The sequence below is a fragment of the Narcine bancroftii genome, chromosome 11, assembly GCF_036971445.1.
Source record: "Narcine bancroftii isolate sNarBan1 chromosome 11, sNarBan1.hap1, whole genome shotgun sequence".
In the NCBI taxonomy this organism is placed as follows: Eukaryota; Metazoa; Chordata; class Chondrichthyes; order Torpediniformes; family Narcinidae; genus Narcine; species Narcine bancroftii.
Genome location: NC_091479.1, coordinates 29,743,915 through 29,764,847, shown reverse-complemented (window position 1 = coordinate 29,764,847; position 20,933 = coordinate 29,743,915).

Here is a 20,933-nt window from a genome sequence, read left to right as displayed (position 1 = left end):
GGACATGACAAGGGTTTGTAGGTGGTGGAATTGGGGTAAGAAAGTTTGGGTGAGACCTGGGAAAGAGAACGGTGATCATCCGGCCGGTGTGAGGCATTGAAGACGGAGTCAATGGGCAGTCCCCTGCCGGGTCCATCCCCCAGCATGTCTATCTCCAAAACTGACCCCGCCAGGTCCATCCTCAATATCATCCCCTGCCGGGTCCATCCACAATCCCGTCCCCTGCTGGGTCCAACCCCAAAACCGTCCCCCGCTGAATCTGTCCCCAATACCGTCCCCCGCCGGGTCCATCCCCAATTCTGTGCACGCCGGGTCCATCCAAAATCCCGTCTCCCTCCGAGTCCATCCCCAATCCCACCCCCCGCTGGGTCCATCCCCAATCTTGTCCCCCACTGGGTCCAACCCCAATACCATCCCCCACCTGATCCATCCCAATACCATCCCCCACCGGATCCATTCCCAAACGCATCCCCGCCGGGTCCATCAACATCCCATCTCCTGCTGAGCCAATCCCCAATGCCATTCCCAACTTGGTCTGTCACTAATTCTTTTGCCCGACAGGTCCTCCCACAAACCCACTGGTCTCTCCCCAAAGCCCCTGACCCCCACCAGGTCCATTTCCAAAGCCATTGTCCCCCACCGGCTGGACCCCAAAACTCCTGCCTCCCCACGGGATCTGTCCTGAAGCCCCAGCCCTCATGTGTGTCATGTCTGTCCTCCCACTGGACCGATCCTCTCGATCACCATTCAGAACTACCCCACCCCAATTCCCGAACCTCCCCCTTCCCCCACTGACAGGCCTTGGAACCTGAGCTGTTCCTGGGATCCCCAGATGGTGGAGATGTGGGGAGGGCAGTGGTCCAGTCTCCTTGCCGGTGGCAGTGTCCCAGACCTTCACCGAGCTGGGGAATTCCCTGACCCTTGGCACCGGGACATCTGTCCCATCTGAGCCAGTTCTCTCTCTCCCCCCACCCTGGAGGCTGTGACCCTGTGTAGCTGGCTGCTACAGTACACACTGCCCTTCACCCCTTGCCCCAGGACTCCTGCTCTCACTTGTCCTTCGACAAGCTTTGTGACTACAGGCTGGACCTTCCCCCACCTTGCTACCCTTGGCCCTGTGGGCGAGTGGGTGGGCCATGACGAGGGGGTTGTAGGTGGTGGAATTGGGTAAGAAAATTTGGGTGAGAGCCAGGAGAGACTGGTGATCATCTGGCCAGGGAGAGGCATTAGGGACAGAGTCACTGGGCAGGGGTCAGAGTCTCAGGGAAACAAGGGCACTGGAATTGGAAGCAATCACAGCTCATGGAAAGTAGGAGGAAGAACCCTGGGAATAATTGAGAGTGGCGAGTTTAGTGCCACAGTTAGAAAAACGCTGATAAGGGGCCAGCGAGCCGGGTTCAAATTTGACACTGTCTCTGGGGAGTTGTACATTCTTCCTGTGTCTGCGTGCATTTCCACCAGTTGCTCCTGGTCCTTCCACCATTTAAAACGGGGTTTGTAGGTCATTGGTGTAATTGAGTGGTTGTGGCTCAGAGGCTGAAAGGGCCTGTTCCCGGGCTGCATGTGTCAATCTTAAATCTCCATCTAAAATGATAGTCCTGCCTGTCATGAATTATTTAAGGATTCAACTCAAAAGTGTGGACAAGATAGACAACTTCGAAACCATCCTTTTGGCCCTTCTTTTCTGATGGCCAAGCTGCTTGCAAACAGTCCATATCCCTCTCATCCTTTTCATTCCACGGACCCATTCAACTCGCATTGCATTGTCAATTTCATGGCCTGTTGGAAGAAGTTATTTCCCTGTCTGGCAGCCTGATTTTGTTCCTCCATATCTCCTTCCTGATGGTAGTGGGTCAAAGATGCTGTGTGCTGGATGTCTGCGGGTCTATTTACAGGCCCCATCCCTGGACAATCAGAGGCCCCTTGCCTCGAAGTCCCATCCATGTGGCCCCTCACTCATCAATCCCTCGTCGGTACACAACTATCCCCTCCTACCTACCTCTACCAGCCCTTAGTATCCTCATGACAGTTCCAGGCACCTGTTATGTCGACCCTTGATGACCTGCGCCAGCTCTAATTTGGACCCTGGCCTCACCTAAACCATTGGAATAACCTGCGCCTTCTACCCTTGAGAGCCTGAGGGAATCTGCACCCTCAGCAGCGTCCTGCTGGTGCACCATCGAATGCCCTCCATCCCCTTCCACGGGTTCCCTGCTGTTATCATGCTCCTGGATGGACCCCACCCTGGAAAAACTACCCATATTTTCACTGATCCCTCTGTACCTCTACATTCCGTCCAGGGGTCAGGGTTGTGCTGTGGGACTGGTGGAGAATAAAACAACAATATCAGGAGACACTGAGCAGTGTAGAGACCCCCAGATCTCCAAGAAGGGGACAGTGCAGAGACCCCCAGCTCCAGGAGACAGGGAGCAGCACAGAGACCCCCCAGTTCTGGGAGACCGGCTGAGTTGTACACAAGTCTGTAAGTGGCTGGACCAGGAAGTATACAAATCTATGTTCCAGGGTAAACTGGAACAAAAGCGAGGAATGCACTTTGGTAAATCAGTCCGCTGTCCTCTTCACAGTCAGATCTGACTACCTGAAGGTGTCAGGGAACTGGCTTGGAGAGGCCGAGGCATGCAACAAAAAAATGGTCAGAGCCGATTGTAAAAGTCCACCAGAAACTGGGTCTGTGGGAATGACATTCCCTCTCAGTAATGGGGAAGAACCTGGTCATCAGGTGCAAGGTGCTCTCGGTACTGCTGCGTGTGATGCAGGCGTGGCCCATCCCACACACCTCTGCCCTGGCTATTACCAGAGCAGTTTCCCTCTTCATGTGGGGGTCCAAAATGGATGGAGTGGGAAGGAGGTCCATGTACATCACCAGACTATGGTGTTATGAGCCCAAAGGATCCCAAAACCCAGCAGCAATAGACATTCACCAGGACGAGTCGTTATTTAAAAATAAGTTGTTTTATTTATCTTTTAAAATGAAAACAGAATCAAACTTTAACTTATCTCTATTAACTTAACTAACCTTAATCCCCTTCTAAGTCTAAGTGCACGTGTATGATGTGTGTGTAAATTTAAGAAAAGTTATTTGGTTCACAGTTCAATCTCACTTCTCATTCTTCTAAGTTCATTGGTTGGAGGCAATTCTGATACTGTGCACAGAATTGAACATGTATAAAGTTCATCAGGCTTTGCCACTTAGGAAAGTTCTGTAGGGTTTGCAGAGAGAGGTTTGTTGTTCCAGGATTTTCACAACTGAGCTACCACCATTAGTTACCTCAATGTGTCGCTGATAAAACTTGGCCCATCAGGGTTCTCCAGATGATAACTTCTTTCTTTCAGGCTAGCACTGTGGTCCTTCCTGTTTCACTTATTCCGAGAGTAACATCAGGCAGCTAGCACTTCCAGCGAGCACCTAGGATTAGGTGGAGGTTAAACATGTGGCTCAAGGGGTGGAGTCAGAGACTGGGTTTCAATTCTTGGACAACTGGGACCTTTTTTGGGGAAGCTGGGACCTATACCATAATGATGGGTGACATCTTAATCTCAGAGGGACCAGACTCCTGGCGGGGGCATTTGCTAGGGCTGTCAGGAGGGGTTTAAACTAGTATGGTTGGGGACAGGGTTTCAAGTTAGGCAGGATGGTAGGGTGAGGGTTAGTAGGACAAGGAAAGAGAAAAGTTTAGATAATTTGAGGGAGGAAAAGCAGGAAGTAGTAAACAGATACTGCAGTGAAAATTGTGAGAATGGTATAGAGGAGGATATGCAGAAGGTAGGATGTTGGAGATCCCTGAGTTGTATTTATTTTAATGTGAGGAGCGTAGTAAGGAAGCTGGATGAGCTAAAGGTGTGGATTGACATGTGGCATTATGATGTGTGGCCATTAGCGAGATATGGTTGAAAGTAGGTTGTGACTGGCAGTTGAATGTTCCAGGATTTCGCTGCTTTAGATGTGACAGAGTTGGTGGATTAAGAGGGGGAGGTGAGGCATTACATGTCAGAGATGATATTACAGCAGTGCTGAGGCAAGATAGACTGGAGGGCTCATCAAGAGAAGCAGTATGGGTAGAGCTGAAAAATAAGAAGGGTGAGGTTATTATTGTGGGGATTATTAAAGGCCTCCAAATGGGGAAAGGGAACTAGGAGAGCAAATGTGCAAGGAAATAGGTGGGATATGCAGGTGAAATAGGGTGGTGTTGGTTGGGGATTTCAATTTTCCAAATATTGATTGGGAAATGCAGTCAATAAAAGGGCAGGATGGCTTAGTATTTATGCATTGTGTTCAGGATTGCTTTTTGCAGCAATATGTTGAGACGCCAACTAGAGTGGGAGCAGCGTTTGATCTGTTGTTTGGGAATGCAATGGGGCAGGTGACAGAGGTGAGCGTTAGGGAGAACTTTGGATCCAGTGATCAGGCTTTGCCACTCAGGAAAGTTCCATGGGGTTTGCAGAGAGAGATTTGTTGTTCCAGGATTTTCACAACTGATCTAACACCATTAGTCAGCTCAATGTGTCGCTGATAAAACTTGGCCCATCAGGTTCTCCAGATGATAATATCGTTCTTTCAGGCTAGCACAGTGGTCCTTCCTGTTTCACTTATTCCGAGAGTAACATCAGGCAGCTAGCACTTCCAGAGAGCACCTAGGATTAGGTGGAGGTTAAACATGTGGCTCAAGGGGTGGAGTCAGAGACTGGGTTTCAATTCTTGGACAACTGGGACCTTTTTTGGGGAAGCTGGGACCTATACCATAATGATGGGTGACATCTTAATCTTAGAGGGACCAGTCTCCTGGTGGAAGCATTTGCTAGGGCTGTCAGGAGGAGTTTAAACTAGTATGGTTGGGGACAGGGTTTCAAGTTAGGCAGGACGGTAGGGTGAGGGTTAGTAGGATAAGGAAAGAGACAAGTTTAGATAATTTGAGCGAGGAAAAGCAGGAAGTAGTAAACAGATACTGCAGTGAAAATTGTGAGAATGGTAGATAGGAGGATATGCAGAAGGTAGGATGTAGGAGATCCCTGAGTTGTATTTATTTTAATGCGAGGATTAATGTGGATTGACATGTGGCATTATGATGTGTGGCCATTAGCGAGACATGGTTGAAAGAAGGTTGTGACTGGCAGTTGAATGTTCCACGATTTTGCTGCTTCAGATGTGACAGAGTTGGTGGATTAAGAGGGGGAGGTGTGGCATTACATGTCAGGGAGGATATTACAGCAGTGCTGAGGCAAGATAGACTGGAGGGCTCGTCAAGAGAGGCAGAAAAATAAGAAGGGTGAGGTTATTATTATGGGGGTATATTATAAGCCTCCAAATGGGGAAAGGAAACGAGGAGAGCAAATGTGCAAGGAAATAGGTGGGATATGCAGGTGAAATAGGGTGGTGTTGGTTGGGGATTTCAATTTTCCAAATATTGATTGGGAAATGCAGTCAGTGAAAGGGCAGGATGGCTTAGTATTTATGCATTGTGTTCAGGATTGCTTTTTGCAGCAATATGTTGAGATGCTAACTAGAGTGGGAGCAGCGTTTGATCTGTTGTTTGGGAATGCAATGGAGCAGGTGACAGAGGTGAGCGTTAGGGAGAACTTCGGATCCAGTGATCATTTTGACATACTCTTAAGAACTTGAAGAGGGAAATTAGAAAGGGAAAAAGAAGGGATGAGGTGTCCATAGCTAATAAGGCGAAGGTGAATCCTCAGGGTTTGTTCAGATATGTGAACAGTAAACGGAGGGTTAAACATAGAATAGGTCGACTGGATGATGGGTCCGGAAACTATGTCAGGAACCGTATGAGATGGAGAAATATTGAACAATTTGTTCTCGTCTGTATTCACGAGGGAAACGGACATTGGGCAATACAAGATAAGAGAGGCAAAGGGGTTAGTTATGGAAAGGATAAGGATTAGTAAAGTGAGAGGTTTGGAGCTTCTTGGGTCAATTAAGCTGGATAAGTCTCCTGGTGCTGATGGGATTTTTCCCAGGACTTTAAGGGAGGTCAGGGAACAAATAGCGGGGGCACTGACAGCAATTTTTCAAAGATCACTGGAGGAGGGTGTGGTGCCGTGGGATTGGAGGGTTGCAAATATAGTTCTATTGTTCAAAAAAGGCAGTAGGTGGAGTCCAAGTAATTATCGGCCAGTAAGTTTGACTTCCGAGTGGGGAAGATTATGGATGGTATACTTCGAGATAGTATGTACAAATATCTGGATAGGCAGGGATAGATCAGGGGCACCCAGCATGGGTTTTTGAAAGAAAAGTCATGTTTGATGAATCTTGTTGAATTTTTTTGAAGAGTTGACAAGAAAAGTGGATGAAGGTCGGGTGGTTGATGAGATCTATTTGAATTTTAGTAAGGCTTTTGATAAGGTGCTGCATGTAAGGTTATTTAGGAAGGTTCAGTCATCAGGGATTAATAGATAGTGGGATGGGTTCAGAAGTGGCTAGGACATAGACAGCAGAGAGTCATGGTGGACAACTATATGTCATGTTGGAAGCCTGTGACAAGTGGAGTGCCTCAGGGATCGATGCTGGGTCCCTTGTTGTTTATCATTAATATTAATGATTTAGAGGAGGGTGTGGTTAACTGGGTAAGCAAATATGCAGACGATACGAAAATAGGGGGAGAGGTGGACAGTGAGGTAGATTTTCTTGTTTGGAAAAGATGGCAGATGGAATTTAATGTTGACAAGTGTGAGGTGCTGCATTCCGGAAAAAAAAATAAAAAATAGAACATATGCAGTTAAAGGGAGGGGGTAGAGGAATGAAGAGGAACAGAGGGATCTTGGAGTTATGGTACAGAGTTCACTGAAGGTGGGTTCCCAGGTAGACAGGGTGGTTAAGAAGGCAAATGACATGCTGGCCTTCATAAATCATAGCATAGGCTAGAGTGCAGCTGTTTAAGGCATTAGGGAGGCCATGTTTGGAGAATTGTGTTCCGTTCTGGTCTCCAAATTATAGGAAGAATATAGATAAGGTGGAGAATGTGCAGAGATTTATAAGAATGTTGCCTGGCTTCTTTCTTCTTTGGCTTGGCTTCGCGGACGAAGATTTATGGAGGGGGTAAAAAGTCCACGTCAGCTGCAGGCTCGTTTGTGGCTGACAAGTCCGATGCGGGACAGGCAGACACGATTGCAGCGGTTGCAAGGGAAAATTGGTTGGTTGGGGTTGGGTGTTGGGTTTTTCCTCCTTTGCCTTTTGTCAGTGAGGTGGGCTCTGCGGTCTTCTTCAAAGGAGGTTGCTGCCCGCCAAACTGTGAGGCGCCAAGATGCACGGTTTGAGGCGTTATCAGCCCACTGGCGGTGGTCAATGTGGCAGGCACCAAGAGATTTCTTTAGGCAGTCCTTGTACCTTTTCTTTGGTGCACCTCTGTCACGGTGGCCAGTGGAGAACTCGCCATATAACACGATCTTGGGAAGGCGATGGTCCTCCATTCTGGAGACGTGACCCATCCAGCGCAGCTGGATCTTCAGCAGCGTGGACTCGATGCTGTCGACCTCGACGTACTTCGACGTTAGGGGTGTAAGCGCTCCAATGGATGTTGAGGATGGAGCGGAGACAACGCTGGTGGAAGCGTTCTAGGATCCGTAGGTGGTGCCGGTAGAGGACCCATGATTCGGAGCCGAACAGGAGTGTGGTTATGACAACGGCTCTGTATACGCTTATCTTTGTGAGGCTGTTGTGAGAATGTTGCCTGGCTTACAGCATCTGGATTACAGGGAGAGATTAAGGAGACTGGGACTTTATTCATTGGGACGTAGACGAATGAGAGGGGACAATATAGCTATTTAAAATTATGAAAGGAATAGATAGACGAGACATAGACAGACACTTTCCCGTGAGGGAAGGGAAGGTTGGAACAAGAGGCCATGAGTTAATGGTAAGGAGGCAAAACTTCTGGAGAAATTTTAGAGGATGCTTCTTCACTCAGAGAGTGGAGGCAGAATGGAATGATCTTCCGAATGAGATAGTTGCGGCAGGGTCCCTTCTGTCATTTAAGAGAAGGTTGGATGTGTACATGGAGGTGAGGGGGTTGGAGGGATATTGGCGGAAATCAGGAGGATTGAGCTAGTGGAGTTGTTCTAGTGAAAAAAAAGGACCGCCAGGGTGGTGATCTCTGGATTGTTACCTGTGCCAAGTGCAACTGAGGACAAAAATGGAAGGTTAAGACAAATAAATGTGTGGCTGAGGGGCTGGTGTAAAAGACAGGGTTTTGGCTTCTTGGATCATTGGGATCTCTTTTGGGGAAGTCATGACCTTTACAAGAAGGATGGGTAACACCTAGACCCAAAAGGGGTCAATATATTGGCAGCTAGGTTTGGTACAGCTGTCGGATGCGGTTTAAACTAATTTGGCAGGGGGATGGGAACCTGTATGATAGGGCAAAGGACAGGAAAGATAAAATAGGAAAAGTTAGGTTGGGCAGCGAAAGTAAAAAAATCAGAAAGAGCAGGGAAGGTAAAAAAAGCAAATTTGAAGGCTTTATATCTTAAGCATTCGGAACAAGGTAGATGAATTGGCTGTGGACATTGAGACAAACAAATACAATTTGATTGGGATTACAGAAACATGGCTGCAAGGTGGGTAAGCCTGGAAACTTAACATCCCGGGGAATATGATATTTAGGAGGGATCGGCAAGAAAGAAAAGGGGGGTGGGGTAGCATTGATGGTGAGAGAAGGGACCGACACGATTGACAGAAAGGATATTAACTCGGAAGATACCGAATCTATATGGGTAGAACTGAGGAATAGCAAGGGGCGGAAAACGTTAGTGGGGGTGGTATATAGGCCTCCAAATAGTAATGTAGAGGTGAGGGAAGGCATAAAAAGAGAAATTAGATAAGGGAACAGCTGTCGGAGACTTTAATTTACATATTGATTGGACAAGCCAAATTTGTTAAAATACTGAGGAGGAGGAGTTCCTTGAATGTTTACGGGACGGTTATGTAGACCAGTATGTCGAGGAACCAGCTCGGGAGCAGGCCATTTTAGACTGGGTATTATGCAATGAAAAGGGGCTAATCAGCAATCTTGTTGTACGAGGTCCTTTGGGTAAGAGCGATCACAATATGATCGAATTCACACTCGACATGGAGAGTGAAGAAATTAAAACCGAGACTAAGGTCCTGAATTTAAATAAAGGGAATTATGATGGTATGTGATGGGAGTTGAGTAAGATTGATTGGGTGGTGTTTATGGTGGGGGGGGGGGTTGACCGTGGATAGACAATGGAAAGCATTCACAGATCTAATGGAAGAATTGCAGAAATCGTTTATACCAGTTTGGCATAAAAATAAACCAAAAAAGGTGACTCAACCGTGTATAACAAGGGAAATTAGAGACAGCATTAGGTCCAAAGAGAGAGCATATCAATTGGCCAAAAAAGTACCAAATCCGAAGACTGGGAACAGTTCAAGATGCTGCAAAGGAGGACAAAGGGATTAATCAAGAGGGCAAAAATAAATTACGAGAGTAAGCTTACGCCAAACATAAAAACCAACTGCAAAAGCTTTTATAGATATGTCAAGAGGAAAAGATTGGTGAAATCCAGAGTAGGTCCTGTTAGAAATAGAAGTACCTTTAAAGAAATTGCTCGAGACAAATATTGAGAACAAAGAACATTTATTACAACAACAATGCAAAGTTGGGTGCTTCCCCTTACCCTGGGAATACACGCATACACTGGGGCTCACCCAACTTTTATACAGTAAATTTCAGTATCAGAATACCCTCCCCCTTACATTCTACTGCCCCCTGGATGGTTTTGTCAGAGGCAATCCTTCCTGCCTACGTGCAGTTTCAGTATACTTGGAGGACCAGGGGGTATCCTGTCGGTGTCTTCTTATGCCATTATTCCCATTGTCCTTATTCACATCCTAGCCCTTGTCCCCATTCACACCTTCCCGACTCTCAGTGCTACAGTCCCTTCATCTGCAGGGTTCGTTAATCTTGTCTAGGGTTTACTAGTTAAATATGCATACTTGAAAAATCTGTTGTATGGCTTACTAATTATATATGTATAACTTGCTAATACTGTCTAAGGTCTTCTAATTATTTATGCAAGCCTTGCTAATTCTATCTGGTGCTTGGCGACCCTTATCTCGTTCAGACTAACTCTACTTCTATTCTCAATTGTCTGTCCTTCTCTCCCTCATTCAGTGAACTTGCTGGTGTGGGAGATTCTTATCTTACTCAGACAGTGTCAGCTTCCTGCCTTCTAATATCCATGTCTCATGTTGTTTGCACTGGCTTCATTCATTTACTTATGTATCAATTTTATTTTCTTCATTTCTTCATGTTCATATTGCAATGTCAGTTTTTCTCATCTCTCACAATCCTCACTTTTCTTTTAGATCAGTAATACTGATCTCACGCAATGATCAGTGTTACTGATCTCAGTGTTACTGGTCTCTCACAATCCTCCGTTTTCTTTTAGATCAGTATTACTGATGCGGTAAAGTGGAACTTGTCGGTTTCCCAGCTGGTCAATAAACGGATAGCAGTTTCCATGTCCTCAGAAAGATGTTGGGAATCGTACATCCTTTGGGTGTAAGTGTTCTGACGAAAGGGTTGATGAGTTAAACGATGTGTACCAGTCTGTATGTAGGGAAGCAGTAAGATGGTGAGAGTAATGAGTCCAGCTGTTAAAAGGGTTGCGAGTATCAGATTCCAGTAACCGGTGAAAAGTCCAGTCCATCCCACAGAGGACTGAGGTTGCAAAGTCTGTCCCTGGGCATGGGAAGTTTTTTGACGTCCTGAAGAAGTGTTCTTAACAGCCTGCCCGTTGTGAGTAGTGTCTTTAAGGAGTCTTTCACAAGTGCTGCGTTCAGCAGCGAAGCTGTAATCGAGAGGCAGGCGGTGTTGTTGAAGTGTGTCTGGTAAACGTTGTTTATCTTCAGCCCGTAACCTCAGGGCCATTGTGTTGTGTTGGATGATAATGCCCAAGGCTGCATGGAGTCTGATTAGATGTTTCAGATGGCAAGGAGCGTTAGCGATCTGTAGCCGCTGTTGCCGTTTATAACTGGAACTTCCCTTAACGATGCAGTAGTAAGGATTGTAAATGCCGGCGGAACCCAAAGGATGTTTGAGAAAAGACCAGTCTGGGGAGGATTGTGCATTACGATTAGAGATGTGTGTTACAGTCTGAGTAGAATTGAAGTTGTGAGTCGAAGCCTGTCTGTGTACATTAGCAAACGTCTTCTCTCTCTCTCTCTCTCTGACAGGTGCATTGGTTACTAACATTCAGTGTGTCTGTGTCATATCGCTCTCTTTGTGCTACAGGTTTAGAACTCATACCTTTAATATCTATGTGGGAAGTTAAGTGATGGTCTCTACAGCTGTTCTGGTCCCCTGGCCCGTATTGAAATCCCTTGTTAAAACATATCTTACTATGGCTAAAAACTAAATCTACACCTTGTCTAAACTCTAAAGGAAAAAAATTGTGACCTCTGCTGCCCCTATTCCAGGAGGACTTAATACATTGTGAGTAATCTGGAAGTCAGCCTGAAGAAAACTGAGGTCCTCCATCAGCCAGCTCCCCACCTTGACTACCAGCCCCCCCACATCTCCATCGGGCACACAAAACTCAAAACGGTCAACCAGTTTACCTATCTCGGCTGCACCATTTCATCAGATGCAAGGATCGACAATGAGATAGACAACAGACTCGCCAAGGCAAATAGCGCCTTTGGAAGACTACACAAAAGAGTCTGGAAAAACAACCAACTGAAAAACCTCACAAAGATAAGCGTATACAGAGCCGTTGTCATACCCACACTCCTGTTCGGCTCCGAATCATGGGTCCTCTACCGGCACCACCTACGGCTCCTAGAACGCTTCCACCAGCGTTGTCTCCGCTCCATCCTCAACATCCATTGGAGCGCTCACACCCCTAACGTCGAGGTACTCGAGATGGCAGAGGTCGACAGCATCGAGTCCACGCTGCTGAAGATCCAGCTGCGCTGGATGGGTCACGTCTCCAGAATGGAGGACCATCGCCTTCCCAAGATCGTATTATATGGCGAGCTCTCCACTGGCCACCGTGACAGAGGTGCACCAAAGAAAAGGTACAAGGACTGCCTAAAGAAATCTCTTGGTGCCTGCCACATTGACCACCGCCAGTGGGCTGATAACGCCTCAAACCGTGCATCTTGGCGCCTCACAGTTTGGCGGGCAGCAGCCTCCTTTGAAGAAGACCGCAGAGCCCACCTCACTGACAAAAGGCAAAGGAGGAAAAACCCAACACCCAACCCCAACCAACCAATTTTCCCTTGCAACCGCTGCAATCGTGTCTGCCTGTCCCGCATCGGACTGGTCAGCCACAAACGAGCCTGCAGCTGACGTGGACTTTTTACCCCCTCCATAAATCTTCGTCCGCGAAGCCAAGCCAAAGAAGAAGAAGAAGAATTAAGTGATGTCCCAGAAATGGAGAAGCAACAATTAAACAATTGTTTAACAATTAAACAATTCTTGTAAAGAATAAAAACAACATTACGGCACTTTTTCACGGCGTAGTGTAAGTTTCAGGTCAGAAGGATGAGGCACTGCACGCCAGGTGGAGGGTTGAGTTTGACTGTCTTGATCCTGTGGTTCGATAGCTGGTTTAATCCGTTGGATGTGGGTCCAGCCTTTTTCTCTTGTTTGCACGGCAGCGTCTGAAATCAAAAGTACACAGTAGGGACCATCCCAGGCAGGTTTCAGTTGGTTATCTTGCCATGCTTTGACATAAACCCAATCACCAGGTTTAATAGAATGGATAGGAAATTCCAGGGGTGGAGTTTGGGCTAATAATCCCTTCTGTTTCAGGTCGTGTATAGAAGTAGAAAGACCCTGTAGAAATTTTGAAATGTATTGATCATTAGCCTCAGTGATAGGGGTATCAGTGTGGAATCCCATAAATGGAAATCCAAACATCATTTCGTATGGTGAGACTGCAAGGTCTTTACGAGGGGCTGTGCGAATTCTAAGCAGGGCTAATGGTAAAGATTTAATCCAGGAGAGGCCAGTCTCTTCATGAAGTCGAGCGAGTTGATTTTTCAAAGTTTGATTCATTCTTTCAACTCGACCTGAACTTTGGGGGTGCCATGGGGTATGTAGTTGCCAGTCTATTCCCAGTTTCTTGCAGACACCCTGGAGAACCTGAGAGGTAAAATGTGTTCCTCGGTCTGAATCAATGGTTTGAATCAGACCATATCTTGGAATCACAGATTCAATAAGTATTCCGATTACAGTGGTAGCTCGATCATTCAGGGTGGGGAAAGCTTCAACCCATCGTGTAAAATGATCTACCATGACTAGAAGGTATTTGTAAATACCAATTTTAGGAAGTTCTGTGAAATCAACTTGTATGCGTTGAAACGGGCGAACTGCTATGTCGCGACCGCCAGGCAGTACAGGGCGCATAGATTTCTTATTGATTCTCTGACAGATCGGACAGCTGCGAGTAGTAAGTTTAGCAATTGTATATATACCGGAGCAGTATAAAGATCGTTGAAAGGCACCAACAAGCGCCAGTTCCCCAATGTGTCTGTTGGTGTAGCTGATCTACCACTTGGCGGGCTAATGCTTTGTTAAGGACTTGACGTCCGTCTGCTGTCCACCACAACCCGTCGGCAGTTTGGCGAAATCCCTGATCTTTCATTGAGACCTCCTCTTCCCGTGAAAAGATGGTTTTTTATTTAAATCTCTAGTGGTGTGGGCAGTAATAGGTGGATGTGAATATTTTCCGCAAGTGCAGCCTGTTTGGCAGCTGCATCAGCCTGTCTGTTGCCCTGAGCTTCAGGACTGTCACCACTTTGATGTCCTCGGACATGTACTACGGCTATTTCAGTCGGGAGCGTCAGAGAATCTAGGGATTGGACAATTAACTGTTCATGGGCTAACTTCTGTCCTTTACCAGTTATCATTCCCCGTTCTTTCCAGATCTTCCCAAAGGTGTGGACTACACCAAAAGCATACTTAGAGTCAGTGTAGATAGTCTCTATTTTGTTCTCTAAGCCGTGGAGTGCTCTACATAGGGCGTATAATTCACGGGATTGTGCTGACCAATGACCAGGGAGGCGACCGGCTTCAATCACTAGTCCTTGCTTCCCATCCACTACACTGTACCCACTATAGCGAGTTCCTGCAATGCATCGTGAAGAGCCGTCAATAAACCACCTTTCACCTTCTTTTAAAGGGACATCAGTTAGATCTTCCCTAATTTTGGTTTGTAGATCTATGACTTCTAAGCACTCATGTTCTAATTCATATGTGGAATTGTCCAAATTTGGAGCAATGAGGAAGGCTGCTGGGTTAAGGGTTTTAGTCGTGAGCAAGGTCAAATCATCCCTATCCATTAGGATCGTTTCATATTTTAAAATTCTAGGGTCTGTGAGCCATCTCCCAGCACGTTATAAGAGAATATTGAGGACTGTGTGAGGGGTGTGAACTATCATAGGGGCGCCGAAAGTAATTTTCCGTCCTTCCTCAACTAAAACAGCAGTGGCTGCGATGGCTTGTACACATTCTGGCCAGCCACGACAAATGGGGTTTAAAATCTTTGATAGAAAAGCCACTGGTTGTCTATAGCCTGCCCTGTCCTGGGTTAGTACTCCGGTGGCTACACCTCCTTTGGCATTAGTACATAAATCAAAAGGCTTATTTAAGTCGGGTAGTTCCAAGACTGGGGCACGCGTAAGGCTATGTTTAACGAAGTCAAAATATTTAATCTCATCGTCTGTCCAGACTAGAGCTTCGGTTTCTATAATCGTGAGTTTATTGTAAATAAATTTGACAAGGCTAGAATAATTTTCCATCCAGATTCTACAGAATCCCACTAAGCCAAGGAATTTCCTAAGTTCCTCTCTGGACTTATTTTCCTAGTTCCCTGACTTCCCAGATGACCTAAGTATTTAACTTCTGATTGAACAAATTGTAATTTGGATTTGCTCACTCTAAGACCTTTTTTTCTAAAAAATTTAAAAGTGCAACAGTAAATTCTTTAGCCAATTCGTATGTTCTTCCAGTAATTAACAAGTCGTCTACGTATTGTATTAGCTGACAATTGTCTCTCCGAGGAGCCTCATCTAGTATCTGTTCCAGGACCTGACCGAATAAATTTGGAGATTCTGTAAAGCCCTGAGGAAGGACAGTCCACTGGTATTGATTTTTACGTCCAGTAAAAGGGTTTTCCCATTCAAAGGCAAACATGTCTCTGCTTTCTGTTGCTAACGGACAGGTCCAGAAAGCATCTTTGAGATCAATCACACTAAACCATTTACTATGGGGATCGATTTTACTCATGATCGTATAGGGATTAGGTACAACAGGGTGACGGGTGAGAATTATTTTGTTCAACTCCCTTAAGTCCTGTACTAATCGATAGGTACCGTCTGGTTTCTGGACAGGTAAAATCGGGGTATTACAGGGTGACATACAAGGTTCGAGTATACCATCCTTAAGCAGCTGGTCAATTACGGGCTGGACACCTTTGCGGCCAGCCATAGGAATTGGGTACTGTTTTCTTCTAATTGTTTGTTGTGAGTCTTTTAAAGTAACTTGGAGGGGAGGAATGTCTAAAACTCCTCTATTGCCTTTTTCTGCCCATACTCTTGGATTGATAAGTTCTCGATCTTCCTCGCTTAAAATATAAAATTGAACCCCGATGCCTGATTCTAGTGGTCTGGTACCGATAGCCAATTGGTGCTGTAAGTCTCGTCCTAATAAGCATACTCCAGCCTGGGGAAGTAGTAGAAGATCCTCTACTATTACCTTATTTCCCATTTGGATTCTGACCTCTCTTAATACAGGGACTGTGAAGTCTCTTCCTCCCACCCCCGAAACTATCATTGTCCCTTCTATTTTAACCCCCTTTGGTTGGTGTAAAATACTAGATCGGGCTGCTCCAGAATCAACTAAAAATATCATGTTGTCACTGTGGGGTCCTATGCATAAATTAAGTAATGGTTCTCCGTGCAGCCCCACAGTGTGTATTTACTGAGAACCGTGACCCCCCTATTCATAATCTGCTTCCATCAGGGCATAGGATCGTGTGTCCCTGGCTCGCAGTGGGCAATCCTTTTTAAAGTGTCCTTCCTCTTTACAATGGAAACAGACAAATGTTCCCGTTTCCCAATCTCTACCTGGGTTTCTAAGGTGCCCCGGGAAGGGTCTTCGTCCCCGGAATCCTCCTTTACTCCTCCATCCACTGGGGTCCGCACTTCTCCACCCGTGGCTTCCCTCACCGCATACAGGAGCTGGCACACAGTCCCTATCCTTTTTATGTCGCTCATCTACTACCTCTCTGACTGCTTGGATTAATGTTTTTGCCTTCCCTATTTGCTTATCTTCAGACCTCTGGACAAATGCTTTCTGTGCAATCTGTAGTAGCTGGGTAATTCCTTGCTCATGCCAATGTTCTGTTTTTTGTAATTTTCTTCTAATGTCTGGGGCTGAGTTGGTAACAAAACCAGTTAGTACCAAGTGTTGCCCTGCTGGGGATTCTATGTCGAGACCCCCATATTGCTGTATTGCCGTGCGCAATCTATTTAGAAATGCGGAGGGGGTCTCGTCGGGACCTTGGGGAACCTCAAAGGCTTTCTTGAAATTCTGTCCCTTTGGGACAGATTCCTTGATTCCTCTTATCAAATTAACCCTGTACTCTTCCATCAATACCCAACCGTCATTGGTATTTTTATCCCAATTAGGTCTTGCCAAGGGGAATTTAGTTTCTCCTGGTACCGCATCTAGTCCCCCTTGGTGATTCCTATCCCAGACTTTAATCCCTGCCAGGCGGATCATTCCACGCTCATCCAAAGTAAACAGGGTCCAAAAGATAGATGTTAACTCCTCCCAAGTATATAGATTTGGCCCCAAAAATTGGTCTAACTGTTCGCCACATCCCTGGGGATCTTCTATCAGGGAGGTGAGTTCTTTCTTAAAGTTACGCACTTCAGTACTGGTCAGGGGCACATTTACGAAACCGAGACCCTCTCCTACGGGAACTTCCCGCAGGGGTCGCATCCAGTTGGTTTCTGGCTTATTAGGTCTGGGTTCCTGCCCCCTGGGAGATGGATTGGGGGTTCTGCCCTTTCTTCCTGAAGAGTCTCACACTGTTCTGAATTAAAGTTTCCTCTCTCTCCTGTCAACGGGGGTGGTAATCGAGTGCTTTGTGAGCGAGTCATCATACCACTCCTGCTCTCTTCTCTCTTCTCTAGTGGTGGGGGAGGTGGGGAAGGTGCAGAAGGGTAGGTTATAGGAGGGGGAGGAAAGATAGGAGCCGGCATAGGAGGAGCATAAGGTGGAGGGAGGGAATGTAGCACATCCCACCCTTGTGGTTCAGGGACAAAAGGTTCCTCATCTCTCTTGTCCCTGTACTCTTTTTCTTTCAAAACCAATTGATCACACGATCCCCTAAGCCAGCAGGCTGCATATTCCTTGCTCTCTAGGTTCTCTCCCTGGTTTTGATAGAGCCAGATGTTCAAAGCTTGACACATCCAGTCATCCTCGGATCCGAGTTTTGGCCAGTACACGGAGCTCACTTTTATCGGGTATTTAACCCAGTCCCTACAACAATACCTGACTATGGTCAGTTTGTCCTTTCCACGGGTCCTTCCCGTGCCCCAGTCAGATAACATCAACCCAAGCAGGCTGTGTGTAGTTATCTGATCCTCACATCCATTACCAGGACTCTCTTCCTTGCTACCCATATTTCCCATACTGATAGGCAAGTAAAATTCCTCTTACCGGGTTCCAGTAGCAAGGCTCTAGCGCGCTTCCTGAACGTTCTTCCGTTGTTTGTTCTCAATGCCTCTTCTCGGATATCACTTGCTTCTTCCACTGACCAGCCACCCGTCGTCCGTGAGTCCAGCTGAATCAGCTGGGATGCACCTACACTCGTCGTCGGGCACTCTGTCAGTGGAGGGAGTGTGATCCCGGACGAGACCCCATTTGTTGGAAATAGAAGTACCTTTAAAGAAATTGCTCGAGACAAATATTGAGAAAAAAGAACATTTATTACAACAACAATGCAAAGTTGAGTGCTTCCCCTTACCCTGGGAATACACACATACACTGGGGCTCACCCAACTTTTATACAGTAAATTTCAGTATCAGAATACCCTCCCCCTTACATTCTTCTGCCCCCTGGATGGGTTTGGCAGAGGCAATCCTTCCTGCCTACGTGCAGTTTCAGTATACTTGGAGGACCAGGGGGTATCCTGTCGGTGTCTTCTTTTGCCATTATTCCCATTGTCCTTATTCACATCCTAGCCCTTGTCCCCATTCACACCTTCCCGACTCTCAGGGCTACAGTCCCTTCATCTGCAGGGTTCGTTAATCTTGTCTAGGGTTTACTAGTTAAATATGCATACTTGAAAAATCTGTTGTATGGCTTACTAATTATATTTGTATAACTTGCTAATACTGTCTAAGGTCTTCTAATTATTTATGCAAGCCTTGCTAATTCTATCTGGGGCTTGGCGACCCTTATCTCGTTCAAACTAACTCTACTTCTATTCTCAATTGTCTGTCCTTCTCTCCTTCATTCAGTGAACTTGCTGGTGTAGGAGATTCTTATCTTACTGAGACAGTGTCAGCTTCCTGCCTTCTAATATCCATGTCTCATGTTGTTTGCACTGGCTTCATTCATTTACTTATCTATCAATTTTATTTTCTTCATTTCTTCATGTTCATATTGCAATGTCAGTTTTTCTCATCTCTCACAGTCCCTTGGAGTCAGAATCAGGGGAATATATAATGGGGAATAAGGAAATGGCAGACCAATTAAATTCTTACTTTAGTTCTGTTTTCACAAGAGAGGATACAAATAACCTCCCAAGGATGTTGGGAAACATAGAGTCTAATGTAAGGGAGGAGGTGAAAGAAATCAGTATCTCTAAGGACATGGTCTTGGGGAAATTGAAGGGATTGAACGCCAATAAATCCCAAGGGCCTGATAATCTACATCCTAGTGTACTTAAGGAAGTGGACATTCTGAATTATTTTCCAGAACTCAATAGACTCAGGATCAGTGCCCATGGATTGGAGGGTAGCTAATGTTACCCCACTATTTAAAAAGGGCAGTAGAGAAAAAGCAGGGAATTATAGGCCGGTGAGGCTTATATCAGTAGTGGGCAAAATGATGGAATCCATTATTAAGGATGTAATAGCGGAGCCTATGACTAGCAGAGAAGGGATCGGACAGAGTCAACATGGATTTACAAAAGGAAAATCGTGCTTGACAAATCTATTGGAATTCTTTGAGATGGTGACAGGTAATATAGATGGGGGAGAGCCAGTGGATGTGGTGTACCTGGACTTCCAAAAGGCCTTCGATAAGGTCCCACATAAATGTCTGGCATGCAAAATCAAGGCTCATGGGATTAGGGGCAAGGTATTGATGTGGATTGAGAACTGGCTGGCAGATAGAAGACAGAGAGTTGGGATAAATGGCTCATTTTCTGAGTGGCAGGTGGTGACCAGTGGGGTGCCACAGGGATCTGTATTGGGACCCCAACTGTTTACAATTTACTTTAATGATCTAGATGAGGGGATTGGATGTAATATCTCCAAATTTGCAGACGACTCTAAGCTAGTGTGCACTGAAGATCGGGTCAGGAAGCTCCAGTGTGATTTGGATAAATTGGGGGACTGGGCAGATACATGGCAAATGCACTACAATGTGGATAAATGTGAGGTTATCCATTTTGGTAATACAAACTGGAGGGCAGATTACTATTTGAATGGCAATAGATTGGGAGATGGGGAAGTGCAGAGAGACCTAGGGGGTTCTTGAGCACCAGTCACTGAAGGTGAGCATGCAGGTACAGCAGGCGGTAAAAAAGGCAAATGGTATGTTGGCCTTCATATCAAGAGGGTTTGAGTATAGGAATAAGGATACCTTACTGCAGCTGTACAGAGCCTTGGTGAGACCCCACCTGAAATATTGTGTGCAGTTTTGGTCACCTTATCTGAGGAAGAATGTTCTTGCAATGGAGGGAGTGCAAAAGTGATTCACGAGGCTGATACCTGGAATGGCAGGAATAACTTATGAGGAAAGATTGCGCAATTTGGGATTGTACTCGCTGGAGTTTAGAAGATTGAGAGGGGATCTCATAGAGACATATAAAATTCTGGCAGGACTGGACAGAATGGATGCGGAAGGGATGTTTCAAATGGTGGGGGAGTCCAGAACCCGGGGCCATGGTTCGAGGATAATAGGCAAACCATTTATGACTGAGATGAGGAGGAATTTATTTACCAAGAGGGTGGTGAATCTGTGGAATTCATTGCCACAGAGGGCAGTAGAGGCAGGTTCATTGAATATATTTAAGAGGGATTTAGATATATTTCTTCAGTATAAGGGAATTAGGGGTTACAGAGAGAAGGCGGGGACGGGGTACTGCACTTTAAGATCAGCCATGATCTCATTGAATGGCGGAGCATGCTCGAAGGGCCAAATGACCTCCTCCTTCTCCTATCTTCTATGTATCTATGTAAGCTATATGGGGAAAACACCACTGTCAAGTCTTCTGCCTTAAAGGAGTAATTATATTCAAATGGGCAGTAGATCAAGAGATGGAAACAGTGAAATCAGACAGAGGTGAGTGGCTGCTTAAATTAGAAACATTCGTGTTCATGCTATAGAGTTTAAGGCTGCCCAGGAGGAATATAATGTGTTTTCTTTCAGATTGTTTGCCCTCACCTTGGCGAAGGATGGGGCCAACAGACATGTTGCTGGAAGGGTTCGAGAATTGATATGGTAGGTCACAGGAAGCTCAAGTTTAGATCCACAGAGCGCATGTGTTTAGCAAAATGGCCACCCAGTCTGTATTTGGTCTTGCTGATATTGAGGTCAACTGAGTCGACCAAATGTATTAGATTAGGTTGGATGGGGTGCATGTGAAACTCTGCCTCACCTGGAAGGCCTGATTGTGGCCTTGGATG